Raw genomic sequence first — 19,338 nt, forward strand, 5'->3', positions numbered from 1 at the left:
CGGCAGCCTACAAGCCAGAGAACGTCTGCCCTCTAGCAGCGCCGGCCATTCTACACAGGAAACCTCCACTTGTTTTTATATTGAGTGCATGCCATCCTGTGATGTGACAGATCCAACGGCTGCCTGAACCCTTCTCTCCTGTAATGTAAGTACATATGATGTATGTGGGGGGGGGGTCTGCTTATTAGGGGGTGTCCTGCTTATTATTCTGCTTAAAAGTCTGAGCGGTAAACTTTGGATATACTGACCACTTCCATGTCACTTTACAGTGGTATAGGGACCATAAACTACAATCAAACAACCCAAAAATGTCCAAGAAAAGAAAAGTTGATGCAGAGGGAAGGCAATTTCAGGAGAGATGGGAAAGTGAATACATGTTTGTGATTAATGGAGACAAGCCGGTATGTCTTATTTGCTATGAGGCAGTGGCAGTGATGAAGGAATACAATTTACGCCGGCACTTTGAGACCAAACATGGAGCCAAATTTGCTAACCTTAGCCACCAGGAAAAACAACAAAAGGTCCAAGAATTAAAAGGTAGCCTGCATTCTCAACGGAATATTTTGGCAAAAATGGCAGCAAAAAATGATGCAGCAGTGAAAGCCAGCTATCTTGTGGCTGAAGAAATTGCGCAAGCTTCCAAGTGCTTTTCAGAAGGTGCATTTGTAAAGCAGTGTATGCTGAAGGTATGTCAACAGGTGTGCCCTGAGCACAGACAGGCTTTTAACAATGTCAGCTTGTCAAAAAACACATCACAGACAGAGTCGGGGACCTAGCCTGTAATCTTAAAACAAAGTTGGCTGAAGAGGCATGCAGTTATCTGGCATTTTCATTAGCTGTTGATGAAAGCACTGACAATACTGATACAGCTCATCTAGCTATTTTTGTGAGAGGTGTGAAGGAAGACTTAGAATCATAGAATCATTTGGACTTGTGGCAGATATTAACTCTCCGTGTGGGATTGCTCTGCCACCAGAGAGAATCTTGGCTCATTGGGTAGGAAGGAGGCAGGTCTCGGATTCAAGAAGACTTCAGGGGCATCCATTCTGAAGGAGAGAGCAAGCACCTTTCTTTTCTTCTGTTCTTTCCCAAGGAACACATGATAACGTTCCAAGTTAAGAAACCCAACCAGCCTGCATAACTAGGCACAGCCAAAAGGACCCATAGATGGCATGAAAAATTTCACCTGGAATATTGTTATTTTAACTGTTGAAACTGTCATTGTGGAGTAGGATGTCAATAATTAAAATGACCGTGCTACCAAAGATCTTATTCTTATTCCAAACCTTACCAATAATTAGTGGAGTCAAATGCTTCAAAGATTGTCAAAAAGATCTGGCTAAATTCATCTGGCAAGGTAAAAAACAGAATAAAATTTAAACTATAAACAGAAATCAGATGGGAGGTTTTGCGGTCCTAGACCTCAAACAATACTATGAAGCAACAAGTTTTGTTTGGCCCAAAGAATGGATAATACAGTATTAAAAAATACTAAAATACTGGACAGAGGGGTGGGGTAACGTATTTGGGTGGCACGGCTATTTGGGGCATAATAAAGTGAAACAGAGGATGCAGATTGAATCTTTTTGATTTGTTTTTGTTACTGTCCTTGTTTTGTCTTTTTCTTTTCCTGTAACCTTTTTCTTTTTACATATGTTGAGATGTAAGGTTTTAAGTCTGATATTACCGTATTTTTTGCTCTAAAGGACGCACCGGTCCATAGGACGCACCGACCATAGGAAGGGGAGAACAGGGGGGGGAAAACATTCTCCCCCTCTCTGCTCAGCGCCCCTTCAGCGAAGCAGCAGGAGAAACTGAGCCCATTCCATTTCTCCTCCCGCTTCGCTGAAGGGGTGCTGCGCAGAGAGGGGTGTGCACCGACCCCTCTCGCTCTCCAGACACCAGGCGGCGATCCGCAAGCCTTAGGAGCGCAGCGGGAGATCCCAATATACTTGTGTTGGTGTATTTATTTTGAAGGGAGCTGGGGGGGTCCAGGGCCCTGCCACGCAAGGTATGTAGTTGATGGTGCGTTTGCCAGGGTATTTGGGTGTCCTAGTTTGTCCTGTATTTCCTGTGTCAATAAGAGTTTATTATTCTTGTAAATGTCTGCTAGGTGATTTAGCAATTGTGCTGCGTGATGTGATGGAATAATGGGTGATAAACCAAGGAGATTAGTGGGGTTGGGGACAATATGCCGACTTTTTCTTTCCATGCCTTAAAAATGGTTGTGTGAACCTATTTAGTGTTGTGGGGAGGTTTTTTCCAGCTTGTTTTGGAGGAAGGGATATGCAGCAGGGGTGTTTTCAATTGTATCGAACGCCGACTGATCCAACTGTCGAACGTATGTTATGATGCATATTTGGTTGCCAAGGTAGTAGTATTCTATACTGTGAATTCCCCATCCTCAGTCTAAGTTTTGTAGGATAAAATGAGTTGTTGTAATTTGTTCGGCCACATAGTAAGATGGTTTGGTAGATGGTGGAATGGAAGGGTTGAGAACGGGTAGGTTAATTTTGGAAGGGTCATCATTTTGATCGTGGCTATTTTATCTGAGAGAGTGAAGTTAGTACTGTTCGATCACCTCAGGTCTTTGTTAATTTGTCACCACGGGGATTTTTAATTATGGAGGTATAATTTGTTGAGGTTTCTGGATATTTGAGCCCCTAGGTATCTGAATTTGGTACAACAGAGTTTTATCTTTATTTTATATATTTTTGGATATGAGAGTGTGTTGAAACAGATTTAGCAATCTTCACTTGTTGGCCTGACACCACTGCAAAAGTCTTGAGTTCTTTGGCTAGGTGATAGCTGTATTAATAGGGTATGGGTGTCGTGACCATTAGGCCTGCAAAGAGCCCTAGTTTATATGTTTTACCTTTTATTTCCACTCCCTTGATATTCGGGGCTGCCCGGAGTTGGATTGCTAGAGGTCCCAAGGCCATGATGAGTAGGAAGGGAGGCAGCAGACTCCCCTGTTTGCACCTCTTTGGATTGTTAGTGTTAGAGTCCGTATTGTTACGGTACTTGATTTATTTAGAAGTTATCAATGTATGTATTTGTTTTTTATTTGTATATTTTAAAAACTGAATAAAAAAGCAAAGAAAAACTTCACCTGGAATATTGTCATTTTAACCATTGGCATTTTTATGCTAAAACCCAAAGCAACAAATAAAATTTGGTATTTAATATAATGGTAATGGCGGTGTTTAGCAGGTGCCCTGCCAAACAGTTTAACAGGAATACAGAAATATGTTTTGATTGAGCAGGAAAATTACGCAGGGCTGGAAGCTGGGGGAAGCTCCCAGGTGGAAAAGATCACCTTTTGTTGTGTGGAATAAGGGTCTAGAGTTAATTAAAAAGTCCAGCATTTCCTTTTCTACTTCTGTTTTCTTTTAAAACTTTAGTAAAAAAAAAGAGAGAAGAGAATTAGAGAGTGAGCTCCATCTTTGCTTCTCCAGCCACAGCCCTCAGAAGAGACCCTGGTCCCGAGATCGGCTTTCTCCCTTGCTGCCCCTTCTGGCAGTGTGGTGCAGTGGTTAGACCCCTCTGCATGAAGCCCACTGGGTGACCCTGGGCAACTGACTGTAAGAAGTCAAAACGATGAACCTTTCACGGAAGACCCTGTTGCACTATTTGATAAAGTACCATCCATGCATGCAGGATTTTAGATGTGAGCAGCAGGAGAATGTCAGGTTATTACAAGAGCTAGACAAAACCACTTGCAGAGTCAAGCCTCCGCTTGCGTCCATCTCGCCAAACGTCCGCGGCAAACCTGGAAGTAACCGGCAGGTTTGCCGCGGTCCACACATGCACAGGAGTGGCGATTGCCGTTCGCGCATGCGCAGAAGCGGCGCCTCTACACGCGAGCAGCTTCAAGGTAGGGACGGACCTCCGGAACGGATTACGTTCGTTCCGAGAAGTTCCACTGTATTCATTAAAATCTTTTCTTCTGCACTGGCACCAGCCAACTCCAGATGAACTTTCAAATCCGAGGAAAGTGCGTGTTGGGGTTGCGCCAACCTGAGTAGGTCCAGGATACCTAATGCAATTGAAAGCGGGTTCTGCTGCCGCCCCATATCTAGGGGGTGATGATAGGCAGGGGCGCACTAGAGATGTAACAATCAGACCTTGAAAAGTTGGCATCACTGGACCAAGTCCATCCATTTTGTTGAATTAAACTAAATAAACCAGGAATGGGGGATGTGAGCACAGACAAACGTGTGTATAAAATATCACAGGTGGGTGTGATGCCTGTTTAAAACCCACTATTTTAATTGCTGTGAAGTTGCTCTGAGCAACGCCGAATGCGCTGGAAAGGCAGGGCATACATATTTTGAATTGAAAAAATAGTATTTATTTACCTTTCCAGCCTTCTTTTGCTAGGTGCGCAGTCACCAAGGTGCGACATGTGACCAACGGTCGCTTCTGTGATGAGAGAGGGAGCGCCGATAGGCAAGGGGGCACTGGAGATGTAACTATCAGACTTTGAAAAGTTGGCATCACTGGACCACGTCCATCCATTTTGTTGAATTAAACTGAATAGTTTTATTTGTTTTTTTAAAGATATTTATTAAAACTTCACAAATTATATCAAACACAACAATACAAACACAAACAAAAAAAGAACATGTATAATTTCAGAACCTTAATTTCTTAAAACTTACTTCACCGACCTCCTCATACCTCCCTTCTGCATTCCCATTTCAAATATTTAGTTCAGCAAATCCTCACCCTTAATTTTATCTAATTGTCAACCTTTCTTTTCTTTTAACTTAATCTTTACAGCTGTACTCCACTTGATTTCTAAAACCACATCATCTAGCACTCATTAATTTTGCAATGTTTCTTAAGATAGTTCTTAAATTTCTTCCAATCTTCTTCCGCCGTCTCCTTTCCCTGGTCTCTGATTCTGCCAGTCATTTCTGGCTAAACTGAATAGTTTTAATTAGATATTGAATGAATATGCAATTAATTGTTACTGTTTTGAATTTCATCGTGTTATTGTCTTCCTTAGTGGGTCGTCCTTAGTGGGTCAGCCGGGGAATTATGTGAGGCTGCTGTTTGTGGATTTTAGCTCTGCTTTTAACACTATCCTCCCCCATAGACTGGTGTCCAAGCTAGAGGCGATTGGACTCCCCAACTCCACCTGTCTCTGGGTTTTGGATTTTTTGTCAGAACGTTCTCAGAGGGTTAGAGTAGGGTCACATGTGTCCACAGCCCTTAGCCTTAACACCGGCTCACCACAGGGTTGCGTGTTGAGTCCCCTGCTCTATGCTCTCTATACGTATGACTGTACAGCCATCTACTCCAGCAACAAAATCATCAAGTTTGCTGATGATACTACGGTGGTGGGGCTCATTTCAGGAGGGGATGAGTCCCCCTATCGGGACGAGGTGGAGCGGCTCTGTTTGGTGTGGAGAGAACAATCTGGCTCTTAATACGGCTAAGACCAAGGAATTGGTGGTGGATTACAGGGAAAAAAAGGCGGACATTCAGCCCTTGTATATCAACGGGGAACGGGTGGAGAGGGTGGCGGAATTCAGGTTTTTGGGAGTGACTATGGATCAGGGCATGACTTGGAGCGCAAATACCACTGCTCTGGTGAAGAAGGCCCAGCAGAGAATTTATTTCCTCAGACTTTTAAAAAAGAACAATCTGAGTGAGAGACTGCTGGTGTCCTTCTACCGAGGCTCCATAGAGAGCATACTTACATACTGTATTTGTGCTTGGTTCTCCAGTTGTACAGCTAGGGAGAGGAAGGTGCTCCAGAAGGTCATAACCACAGCCCAAAGGATTATTGGTCATCCTCTCCCATCTTTGGAAGAACTGTACGGTTCCCGTTGCCTTAGGAAAGCAAACAACATCCTGCAGGATCCATCTCACCCGGGATACAGTCTGTTTGCACTACTGCCTTCTGGCAGGAGGTATAGAAACATCAAGTCAAGGACAAATAGACTGAAAAACAGTTTCTATCCAAGAGCTGTGGCCTTTTTGAATGCTGTAACTCGATAGTGAGACCTGGGAGTTTGATGGGTGTGGGTGTGGGTGTGGTTGGAAGGTGGTTTGTTTGGTTGTTGCTGTTGTTTTGCTTTTGTTGTTTTTAAGGGATGGCATCCAATTTCGTTGCACTTGTGCAATGTTGCACTAGTGTAATGACAATAAAGAATCTATCTATCTATCTATCTATCTATCTATCTATCTTGATACCAAAGTAAATAGTTTCTATCAATACGTAATACAATAGCGCACTAAACATGGCTATGCATTAAGCAGTATTGGAAATATGGATGAAAATCCAATGAGTTTTGATATGGTTGGAAATAAAACTGTCCATCAAAAAGGTGAAAAAACAATTTTAATTAAAACAACAGGACATGAGAAGTCCAGTTTTACAGTGGTACTAGCATGCAATTGATAGGTTGGCTGAATACAGTGCTTTATCAGAGTTGTGCAATGAAATAAAATTTTATGTTCAAATTCTCAAGGATTTAGATCTACAATGTGATTATTCAGTTCAAATATGGGAAGACAATCAAGCTGTAATAACTTTGGCTGGGCCTGAGCAGTTTAAAAATAAATCCAAACATTTAGAAATTAAGTATCAAAATGTGACTGAAAATGTGAAGCAAAACCTGTTAATGCTAAAATATTGTGAGAGCATGAAAATGTGGCTGATATATTTACAAAAGTACTAACTTTTGAGAAACATGCACAACTAGGGACAAAATTAGGAAATGTTGTGCATGATGCATAAATATGTTTTGTATATGTTTAAAGTACTGTTGTTTCTGTTTGAATGAGAGGGGGTGTTGAAAGAATCATTCTGCACAGAAAGATGTTTGTACCATTAAGAACAGTTTATGTGAGCTTTGGGCTAATTGGTTGCAGCTGGCCATGGCTACAAAAGAAGAAAAGCTGCAGTTTGAACTCTGCCTGCAAGAAAAACACCCAGAAGCTTTCATTCATTTTTCATTTCATTTATTTATTTACGGCTATTAGCCCATAAAATATGTACAAACATAAAAAAGCACAAAGGCTTAAAAACCGAAATATCTGACAACAGAAGGTGAACACTGCGATGCAAGGGTGGGTCATTGGGCAGAGCCAAATAACAGGATGTGGCCCGGAGAGCTCCAAGGGACGGTTCACAGAAAAAGGAAAACTGAAGACGAGATCCGACATGCACTCTCATCATAACTGTCCGATTAGATTTTGAACCCAGAAGCTTTGCTGTTTGTTGTTTTATAATAAAGTCCTTATTTAAGTTTGGTTTTACACCTGTCTCATGGAGTCACAGTCTCTGTCCTATGCCACTAGTGAAAAATCCCCCTCTAACACGCACAGCTGATGGCGCTAAACTGAGACCAATGATTATTTTTAAAAGAAAAACAATGCCGAAACTCAAGTTCCCTGTTGGTTGTTTTGTACATGTGAATGAGAAAGTCTGGATGGATGAAGAAGGGGTAAAGCTATGGCCTGATAACGTATGGAGCAGGTGACCAGGTGGACTTCTTCAAAAATGTCGTCTACTGGTGTGGGATATGCTCAGGGCTCATATATGAAAAGAGAAAGAAAATGCTTGTATAACCAAATGCTTGCATAAAGTAATTCTTGGCTGTGCATTTGAGAGTGACTACAGTTCTTGTCTGCCACCAGGGAACCTTTGCTAGACCTTTGCTTTGGTAACCTCTAATATCGATCAAGGTCCTAAGTGGGGTTGGATCTTAAGAACATTTTTTCTCCTTTTGAAACAACCTGGGACAACAAGGATTTAAAAGCTATGAACTAAATCAGGAGTCCAAACTGCTCCTGTAGTCAAGTTAGGAAATCCTAGTATCTCCAAACTTTGGTTCCTGCAGGAGTGAAGCATTGTGTGGGAGAGTTAAAACTGTGGACTCCTGGGGAATGTGTATCTGGTTTCTTTAATTGTAGAACTCTGTCTTTGAAGGTGTGAATCAAATAGCCTCCTGTCTTTGGGCAGGAAGAAGCCAGTTTATCTGATTTGTAAATTCTGGCACGGATGTGGATTGGTGTGAAAAGGCTATCAGGCAATTTGCAGCTCAAAGAGCCTGATACGTCTCTGGGAATGAAGGGGGAGTATTTGATCATCAAGGTCTCTGAGACTAAACAGAGTTCAGCTGTCTCCAGACAATCAAGTTATTGTCTCCACATACAGCCATTGGCAAATTGGTAATTAATCTAAAGACCTGATTGGTCCCTAAACCATTTATCCACATGGGATTCTCAGGAATAAAGGTTTTGGGAATTGAGACGCAAATCGCAGACCATCTTGCCATGCAAATCCTCTTGCTAGGAAGCCGACCTTGCCCTGGTGTTTGTGCCTGAGGGCACTTGACCAGCTAAGAAATCTTATGGACTTGCTATGCTTTAAACTACTGTCATTTTGTGAGCAGGTTTTTAGTCAGTTATACTGTGCAACGTTTTTATGTTCTTGTTTGTAACTTTTAAGAAACGTGCAAGCTTTTATTTTCTGAGTGACCTTTCCAATAAACTTGGAAAAGGACTTTTGCCTTTTTGAATTCTGTATCTTTGCCCAGAGAAGCTAAACCAGCGCCTGGCCACTTTGGACAGCTACTGGTTTTACCTGTTGGATTTCTGCCTGCATCACAGTACAGTGACACAGAGTTGGGCAATCCGGTAAATATCGAAAGGGTATTTTCCTCCTTGGACTCTTAGAGGGTTGGCCCAGGAAAAGAAGTGGGGGCAGCTTTCTACTGTTTGGCTTGTGCCTTAAAACCCCTCGCGTCCTGTCCGTCTCCCTGCTAGGTCCTGCCTGCGTCTGGAGAACTGGTAAGGGGGGGGGTGGATGGTGTCCTGCGAACCACAACAGCTGCCTATCAAATTCCGTTGCCCACTGCCCCACATTCCTTTTTACCACCAAAATTTCAATATCAGTGCCCTCCAAGAGACATGGGCGGCGGAAAATCCAACATTGAAAGGGTATTATTCATACGCAGTTAAGGCTGTCCCAGGCAGACTCAAAGGGGTGTTATGTCCTTTGATCTCGATATGCCTAAATGCCACTTGCAAGGAGTTGCACCCTCTAGATCAACCAGCAATGGCCTTACTTATATCATGCGGAAGCTGTAGTGTTGGGAGACATTCTGCACAGAAACGTGTGTACCTTTAAGAAGTTTCTGTAAGCTCTGGGTTAATTGGTTGCAGCTGGCCGTGGCTACGAAAGGAAAAAAGCTGCAGTTTGTACTCTGCCTGCAGGAAAAACCCACAAGCGTTTCTGTTGTTTTGTAATAAAACCTTTATTTAAGTTTGGTTTTACACCTGTCTCATGGAGTCACAATTTCTGTTCTCTGCCACCAGTTGAAAATCCCCCTCCAATATGTAGTTTGTTAATTTATATATATTTATATTCCTCCAACTGGCAAAAATATTGATATCGAGAGTAAGTGGAAAAGACTGGAAACCTATGTTAGGTCACTGCTATTGGATTACCCGGGGACAAAGGCCCTGTTGGTGGGTGACCTAAATGCAAGGTATGGGCCAGGTGACTAGTTTAGCAGTTAAATACAGGTATAAAATTGGGTTCCCTGAGGTGTCTGGCCCAGAAGTTCTTCAGCAACCAAAGCTATCAAAAGACTAACACTCAAATTATGCTGGTGCTTGCCTCTTCAAATTTCCACGGCAGTTAAATTTGTACATACTAAATGGCTGCACTAGGGGCGATATTCCCGGGGAATACACGTTCATGTCGGTACAAAAACCAGTACAATTGACTGCATGCTGGCTGATAGCGATTTACTAGCAAAAACAGACATTGCAAGTGCTCCCATACGTAGAAGGGGATCGTTTTCCTCTACATCTGCAGGTGTCCCTTAAAAACAAAATAATCTTTCTCAAAACAGTTTATCCTGCAGAGATTACTGCTTTAGAGTGCCCTGGGTGTCGGGTCAAATGGACCCCTGAGCTTGACACCAAATTGAAGGAGATTCTAGCTTCTGAAAAACTGCTCACACTTACAAACAGTTCTGGGAACAATTCCAACCCAGAGGACCCACTTTTGGAACACGAGTGCTTGTTACAACATATAAAACCCCATCTCTTCTGTATCTCTGAGGAAAGGTCAACTAAACTGTTAACAGCAAATAAACCTTGGTTTGATCACATTTGTATTCAGGCTAAGAAAGCTTTGGAAAACGCCTACAGAGCCGCCCTAACATCTGATAACTGATGGCCTCTCTCTCAGAACTTGCCTTAAAAGAATATAAAGCCCATCAAAGGAACGTCTACAGCAGAAAATGCTGGTCGGAACCAATTACTGCCCAGTGGCCCAAATTGGCTGTTCTGGCCTTCTAATTTCTTCTCCTAATCCTAGGTGAGGACTAATATCCACTCAGACCCCTCCAAGTGCATCCGTGTCCAAAGGTTTGATAGAAATTGGAGAACCATGCCATGGTTTGAGTATTTAATGTTTGTCCTCATTGCAACTTTAGATGCTTCCAGAGAAATGGCTTGCCTTTTCTCTTGGGGGCATCAGAACAAGGGCAGCTCTTCCTCTGCCTTCATCACAACTTTGTGCACACAGGACCTTCAGAATTAGTTCAGGAAAGGATTAAACCAATCACCATACAATTGCAAACAGTGCATCCTTGGACAGCCACTTCACAACATATAGGAAGGCACTGGACATAGTAAAAGATCCATCACATCCTGGTCAGTCTCTTCGAGCTCTTGCCGTCGGGACGGAGATACAGGACGATGAAGACAAGAACGAGCCATCTTAAGAACAGCTTCTCCAGAGCGATCTCGGCCCTGAATGGGAAGCCCGGACTTTGAAAGTCATCTAATCTCCCTTGCTGTATTATACTGTATTGTTTAATTAGTGTTTTTATGGAGCAGTCAAGTAATTTCGTTGTCCCCGAAGGGGGCAATGACAAGATATATTATTATTATTATTCCTTAAAAATCATGGTTGAACTCACATGCCACACTTCTGATTCTCCCTAGCAGTAACCCTCACTGCTTATTCTTGCTTTGCATTTCAGCAAGTCAAACAAAGTCTATGCAACCACAGACATACATGGACGCACACTAAACATACAAGCATGCACACTCCAAAACGATAAGCTTTACTACAGGCTTAACAGAAGCTGGATAAAACAGCATCTCACTCCTTTCACAACTTTGCTCATTGTTCATACTCCAAGAAGTGCCCATAACACATACCTGATCCGAAATTCTCTTGGGAGGCAACTTAGAAGAATGGAAAGAAGGGGCCATTTTTCCTAAACCTATACTGGAAGACAAATACCTCAAAGGCTGATTCACCAAATTCACAGCAGGAGTAAAAAGGGTTAAAAACAAAGAAAGGGGGAGGGAGAGAACCTGATGCTAACAATCACAACATTATACTTGGTCCACAACTAAATGAAACCTTGCAAAAGTGCAACCACTTCACATGGAACCTAAAGTAGCAAACTGCACCACCTGGAAATGATTGGTCAAATGAGAGGAAAAATAACCTTTTTAAAGAAAGCTTGCTCAGGAGTAAATTTACCCATTGAGAAGGGAGGGTGTGGACAGATGCCTCAAAGGCTAAAACCTTTTAGAGAAAAAGACACTTGAGCAGCCCAGACTTTAAAAGGGCTAGACTGAACTCATTTAAAATCAAAGCTCCCAAAGACATTAAACCCTGTTCCCCCTGGTCCAAAGCAGGTCACCAGATCAGTCTGGGCTGATCCGATGGAAACCTTTACACGATCATTTATTCGAAATAAATCAAAGTCGGAACTCAAACCTCAGATAGGCAATGCCTGCACATTCAAGTTCCACCTTTTAACAACCAATTTACTCACTTTCTTTAATCATACAGTCAGAGTCCAGAATTTCCTTTATGCCCTTCAAAAAGATATAATTAAAGGAAAGTCGCCTATTTTACTCAGCGTCTCAAGCCCACTCCACGACTTCGTAACTTTAAATATCCGCCCTCACCCAGCTCAAAGATATATCAATTCTATTTCGATTGCTTGCTCTGTAAATTGATTAAGAGCAGCTCGTAGGTACATTCATAAATGAATTTATGCCAATTAATTTTCATTGTAATTCACTCTGCATTAGAATGGCATTTTTTGTTGTTGCTGGTAATTTATTGCCCCACAAAATGCATCTTGGAAATAAAGTGCAGCTTTTCAGCAGTTTCGCCTTAAAATAGAAGGAAATGAATTCCGCGTGAGCTCGCTCTCTCTCTCGCCCACCCAACAAAAGCCCTGCATAATCCAAGACTGAAGGCAAAAATCACCTGGGTCGCCGTGGGAAGAAAAATCGTCCCCTCTCTGCCGCTCTTCAAGCCGCTCTGCAGTCCCGGGGAGCGGGGCACGTGGCCTTTTATGGCAAAGGAGCGGACCAGAGTGAAGCCCGCTCCCTCCAGGTCCGCCCCCAAGCCCCGCCCCCTTGGCCGGGCCGGATTGGCCAGAATTCAAACCAGGTTTGCAAAAGCGGGAAGAAGAGGCGAGGCAGGTGGAGGAACGGGGATGGGTTGATTTGAAAGGATCCAAGGGATCATCTGCCCTCCCTTCTCTTCAAGGTCCTGGATGGGCTGCAAAACGGCTCGAAACAGAAATGCTTGCAGCTGGGGCAGCAGAGCGGCTCTTTCCAAATTATTTGTTGTCTGCTCAATTGCAGAGTCCGGGGCACCTGGCAGTACTTTCTAACTTAAGTTCAATACATGCACGTGCAATATGCATGGTTCAAGCTCCACACACACCCTGCGCGCGCTTTTTTTTTTTTTTAGTAGGGAGCTGCTTCCTAGAGTTCATCTTCTTTTTACTTTTTGCAATCCCCTGTGGCTTCCACAAGTAAAAGTTCATTTTGCAAGCCTTTCTTTTCCACCCCGCGCCCAATCCCAAGCATGTCTACTTGGACATAAACCCCAATAAAGTCAGTTGGATTTACTCCCAGGTAAAGTAGTAGATAGGTAGCCGTGTTGGTCTGCCATAGTCAAAATAAAAAAATTCCTTCCAGTAGCACCTTAAAGACCAACTAAGTTAGTTCTTGGTATGAGCTTTCGTGTGCATGCACACTTCTTCAGATACCAAAATAAAAAAATTCCTTCCAGTAGCACCTTAAAGACCAACTAAGTTAGTTCTTGGTATGAGCTTTCGTGTGCATGCACGTATCTGAAGAAGTGTGCATGCACACGAAAGCTCATACCAAGAACTAACTTAGTTGGTCTTTAAGGTGCTACTGGAAGGAATTTTTTTATTTTGACTATGGCAGACCAACACGGCTACCTATCTACTACTGGAACCATGGAAGGCACCACATTGAGCCGCATGAAATGGAAGTCCATCAACCTCACCAGGTATCTGAAGAAGTGTGCATGCACACGAAAGCTCATACCAAGAACTAACTTAGTTGGTCTTTAAGGTGCTACTGGAAGGAATTTTTTTATTTTGTCCCAGGTAAAGGTGCATGCAGTCTCTGCTAGGCTTTTTATTTTCTGTTTTACAATTTAAAATACTCATTTTGCATCCCTAAGATTTCAGTGGCTTTCCTTCTCTTTCCATGGTTCATTTTACATATACATCCCTGCACATTTTACAAAAACTATAGCAATCAGTATTCCATTATTGCATCCATCAAAATTAATTTACACTGTTGAATTTATCTTAATAAAGCCAGTGTTTTCAGCTGTGCACAATTATTTCCCATATATCCAATAAACGTCTTGCAATCTTCTTTTAATGTGTGTTCTTCTTGTTCTCTTATTCTATATGTTAGGTCTGCAAATTGTGCATATTCTGTCAATTTAAGTTGCCATTCTTTGGTTGGGACCTCGTTTGTTTTCCATTTTGGGCCTAACGAAACACCGGCCGCAGGTGTAGCATACATAAACAATCATTTCTGACACCTGGGAATTTCAGTCAATTATCCCCAACAGAAAGGACTGGTTTTGGGGGGCAAGTACTTATAAACATTTTTTTCCCATCCATTATAGATCATTTCCCAATACTCTTTTACTCATTTATATGTCCATTCTCCATCTGTGAATCATTTTCAGTTGGTTCTCCTTCAAAGAATAACATGCTGTAAATTTCAAGTCATGTTTCCAGAGTTTTTCTAGGCTTTGCAAAATTAGCTAGCGGTCTCTCCCCCCCCCCTTCCCTCCCCAGCAAAATCCCAAACATGTCTACTTGGAAGTAAAGGTGCATACTGCTGCCTCTGCTAGGCTTAGGTACTGGGCAAAGCAAGCAAATTTGCCATTTGTGTGGGGGCTGGAGGCTGTTGTTTTGGGGGTCCTTAAAAGTTACATGGACTCCATTGGGCTGGTGCTGTGAATAAGTGTGTTAAGCTTTTTCATTAACCCCTTTTGATGTTGCAAATAAATCTTTCTGTTAGACTTTTAAGGCACTGCAAGCCTTTGAGTATGATGGCACTGCATGTGTTTATGTGTGTCATCATCGTGTGTGTTTTGTTTGTGTGTATGTATGCAAAGGTAAACTTTATATCCTATATAGACTGGCACCTCCCCCCACTTGCAGAGTTAGTGTCCCTTTAACAGATGTATGGCAGGCAGAAATTCAGCAGGTCAGAACCAGCTTTTAAATTCCCACTTAAAGGGTGGCAAATCCCTCACTGACTTGAGTGGGACAGCATGTGTATAAGATTTCAGACTTGAACACCCTTGTATTTGAGATTGGTGGAGATCACATTTTGAGCCCTGTTTATGTTGTGACGTGGGGTTTGTGATTTCAGCTCTCTTGACATAATATGCTGGAGACAGTTCTCTAGTAACACTTCTTTATTAAAGCAACAAGACTAAAGACTGGGGAGAGGAAAGCTACATTTATAGGGACAGGGAACTAGCAAGAAAGGATACATTTTGGAGGGAACAATATCAGGCAATCACAGTCCTGCCTTTTGGAGGGAACCAATAAGACAGAGGATCCAAATACAGCAGCTTAAATGAACCAATAGTAGCTGTACACTCTGGAACCAAAAGGCAGTTACTTTACCCTAGTGCAAATACAGACAATAATAATACAGATATAAAATCCTTTGACTCAATACACAACACCTTGCTTGCTTTAAAGTAAGTCCCAATAGAGCAGATCAGCCAGCCTGGCTCTTTCCCCTTTATTCCATCAGCGGTGCACAAATATGGGGGGGTTGGCACTGATGTAGACTAGAAGGTCCTTATTTTCTGACAAATGTTGGAGGGTATGCGTACTCCGTCCATTTCCCTCCCTGCCCCTCAGCCATGCAGCCCCCAGTTAAACAATGCCATAGCGAAGGTGAAAGATGAAGGTAACAGGTAAAGCAGGGGGGCGAGACCCTGAGGGAGGGAGGACAGACAGACAGACAGTGTCCCTGAGGGCAGCCATGAGGCTTATTAAGCAGAGCAGCCCTGCCTATGGTGGCGTCCCTCTGGCTGGGCCCTTCCATGACTTCTTGGGCTTTTTCTTCTGCCAATGTTAATGTAGTATTTTAATTTTGTTTCTAGGTTGTATTTTAATCAATTGTTTTTATACCTGGTGTTAGCCGCCCTGAGTCTTGGCTGGGGAGGGCAGGGTATAAATAAAAATTATTATTATTATTATTATTATTATTATTATTATTATTATTATTATTATTATTATTATTATTTCCAGGAACTGGGATCCAGAAGCATTTCTGCCTCCAACTGTGGAAGCAGAGCAGAGCCACCTTGGCTAGTATCCATCAATTGTCCTCTCCTCCATAACTTTGTCTCATCCTCTTTTAAAGCCATCCAGATTCGTAGCCATCACTAGGGGAGGGAGTTCCAAAGCTTAACGATGCATAAAATCAACACCATTTGGATCCCTTCCAATCGGGATTCAGGCCTCACCATGGGACTGAAACTGCCTTGGTCGCGCTGGTTGATGATCTCCGGCGGGCTAGGGACAAAGGTGAGAGCTGTTTCCTAGTTCTCTCAGCGGCTTTTGACACCATCAACCATAACATCCTTCTGGACCGTCTAGAGGGGCTGGGAGCTGGGGGCACTGTTATACAGTGATTCCGCTCCTTCCTCCTGGGCCGTGTTCAGAAAGTGGAGGGGGATGAGTGTTCAGACCCCTTGGCTCTTACTTGTGGGGGGCCTCGGGGTTCTGTCCTCTCCCCCATGCTTTTCAACATCTACACGCAGCCGCTGGGCTGAGGTCCAGTGCCAAGGGCCTTCTGGCGGTTCTCTCCCTGCGAGAAGCCAAGTTACAGGGAACCAGGCAGAGGGCCTTCTCGGTAGTGGCACCCGCCCTGTGGAACGCCCTCCCACCAGATATCAAAAAGAAGAACAACTACCAGACTTTTAGAAGACATCTGAAGGCAGCCCTATTTAGGGAAGCTTTTAATGTTTAACGGACCACTGTATTTTAATACTTTGTTGGAAGCCACCCAGAGTGGCTGGGGAAACCCAGCCAGATGGGCGGGGTATAAATAATAAATTATATTCTATTTATTATTATTATTATTATTAATTAATTAATTAATTAATTTTTATAATAATATTTATTAAAGTTTAATCAACAAATTTTAAACAAGTTTTAAACATAAAATACATACAGCAGTGAAAATTACAAAGGTAAAAAGAAATGCAGAACCAAACATATTCAATAAAAAGACAAAAAAGGGAAAAAAGACATAGCAAACACCAATAAGCACACCCAGAAAAAGAAAGAAAAAAGAATAACTGTATCTCCATATATTATATTTTGTTCACTAGTTTCTTGACCTCCTCACACCTCCCTTTTTGTATTCCAATTCAAATATTTAGTTCAGCAAATCCTTACCCTCTGTCATTTATGGGAACAACTTTAAAGAAAATAATAATCTCCAAGCATGTCGATGGAGCATTATTTTTAGCGCTTTGCATAATTTATATTGCATGCTGAATTTAGACTTCTTTCTGGCACGTTAGGGCACCTTGGCAGAAAGCGCATGAGCAACCTTCTCCTTGCAACAGATAAAGGTTGTTTTCTGCTGATCCAGAGAAGCGGGCACAGAGCAATGGATCCAAACTACAAGAAAGAAGATTCCACCTAAACATTAGGAAGAACTTCCTGACAGTAAGAGCTGTTCGACAGTGGAATTTGCTGCCAAGGAGTGTGGTGGAGTCTCCTTTGGAGGTCTTTAAGCAGAGGCTTGACAACCATATGTCAGGAGTGCTCTGATGGTGTTTCCTGCTTGGCAGGGGGTTGGACTCGATGGCCCTTGGGGTCTCTTCCAACTCTATGATTCTATGATTCTATGATTCTATGATTCTATTCTATGATTCTATGATTCTATGATTTAACCTTACTCAACATCTTAAACTATAGTCAAAATATAATTTCCATCATTATCAATCCAAATTTACATATTCTTATTGATCTTATTACTAACACCACTTATTTTCAGTCCAACATCCCTTTAACATTCATTAATTTTACAGTATTTCTGTAAATAGTCTTTAAATTTTTTCCAATCTTCTTCCACCGACTCTTCTCCCTGGTCTCGGATTCTGCCAGTCATTTCTGCCAATTCCATGTAGTCAATCACCTTCGTCTGCCATTCTGCCAGAGTGGGTAAATCTTGCGTCTTCCAATACTTTGCGATGAGTATTCTTGCTGTTGTTGTTGCGTACATAATTATTATTATTTATTAAAAGGCCCTCTGTGCCTTTAAAAGCTTTGCAACAGACAGGCATGCAACAGGTGGAGCCTTATGTGTGTCTCCCACCCCCATCCCCCTAATAACAGGATGCTGGACTAAATGGGCCTGATCCAGCAACAGTCTTTTCTTAAAATACAATACATCTGCCAGAGGCATAAGGGGTTCAATACTGGGCTGCAATACTTGCCTCGCCCAGGGCCTTGGCAACTCACCCAATGCCACCGCTCAATTAAATTCCCCGCAGAGTTTTTCTCCCAGGTGCCCAGAGGGAGGTGCCCAGTTGCTGTGCGATGGCACCGATCCCCTGGAGAGTCAGTGACAGGAGTGAGCGGCTGCCTGGCCTCCCTTTGCCTAGAGCTCAGCATCTCGGGCAAGGGTCTTCTCTGGGGGCTTCTGGGCAGAGCCGACTTGCATAGCCAGCGAGAAGAGGAGAGCAGGGCTCCCTGGACAGTCTCCTGCCTGGCAGGATTTGCAGAAGCCTTTCCAGCTTCAGAGGTGAGTGGCAGCACCCTTCTTCATTGCATCAGGCACCGCAGCACAGTGTGCCCAGAAGGTGCCACCCAGGCATTGGCACATAGCTGTCAACATTTTCCTTTTTTTAAGGGAAATTCCCTTATTCCAAATAAGATTCCTTGCAAGAAAAGGGAAAAGTTGACAGCTATGCATTGGCAGCAGCAGGAAGGGAAAAGCTGGCCGGTTTCGTTTGCTATGTTGCTCCTTCCTTTGCCAAATGCATTTGCAAATGCTGCTTTTTTGAGGAAAGTTGCTTGCTTGCTGTTTCTTGAAAAGCCACCCATCAGTTAGTCTGGCCCAATACCATAGTACCTCAGGTTACATACGCTTCAGGTTACAGACGCTTCAGGTTACAGACTCCGCTAACCCAGAAATAGTACCTCGGGTTAAAAACTTTGCTTCAGGATCAGAACAGAAATTGAGGTGTGGCAGCAACGGGAGACTGCTTCAGGTTAAGAACAGTTTCAGGTTAAGAATGGACCTCTGGAACAAATTAAGTACTTAACCCGAGGTACCACTGTATCCCCACCTTGGCTCTGAGCCCTTCCACCTGCTGGCTGTGGGGAGACCAAAATGGGGGGCATCTCTCAGGAACTCCCTGCAAATGGCGGGATGAAGGAGCTGCCCGTGAAATGGGGGGGGGGCTTTGCCTGTGCCAGAGGGACCCCCTTGGCCAAGGGCTCCTTCTCACCTGGAGGTATCTTGCAACCCCCATGAGTCACCTAGTCAACAGGTGTGGAGAAAGTCCTTTTTTTCAAGGAAGGGAGGACTAGAATTAAGGGGGGGGGGCTGAATACCCAGATATTAATGCACAGCCGTCCTTTGAAATTTACACTCCCCCCAGTTTTTGCAGTGCAGTCCTCTGGCCAAGAAATTTGTACAGATAGATAGATACTAAGATAAAGGGAAAATAACCTAGGAAAGCATGTTATGGGAGGAGAAATTGCTTTGCAAAACTGTCCATGTTAGGAAGAATTGCACGCAACCATGTGTGTATCCGGAGAAATGTACCCTGAACTGTTGATGGATTTCCCTGGGGACTTGCCCCCCCCCCCCGATCCAGGGAAATGAGAAACAGAGAAATGGGCATCAGGTTCTCTCCTTCCTCCTTCCGGCTCCGAGTCCTGCGATTCTGAGCAGCCATCATAACTGGGGTTGGGGCTCAGGTGCGAGATGAGGGCA

Source organism: Podarcis liolepis (assembly GCF_965112155.1).
Source record: "Podarcis liolepis genome assembly, chromosome: 6".
Lineage (NCBI taxonomy): Eukaryota > Metazoa > Chordata > Lepidosauria > Squamata > Lacertidae > Podarcis > Podarcis liolepis.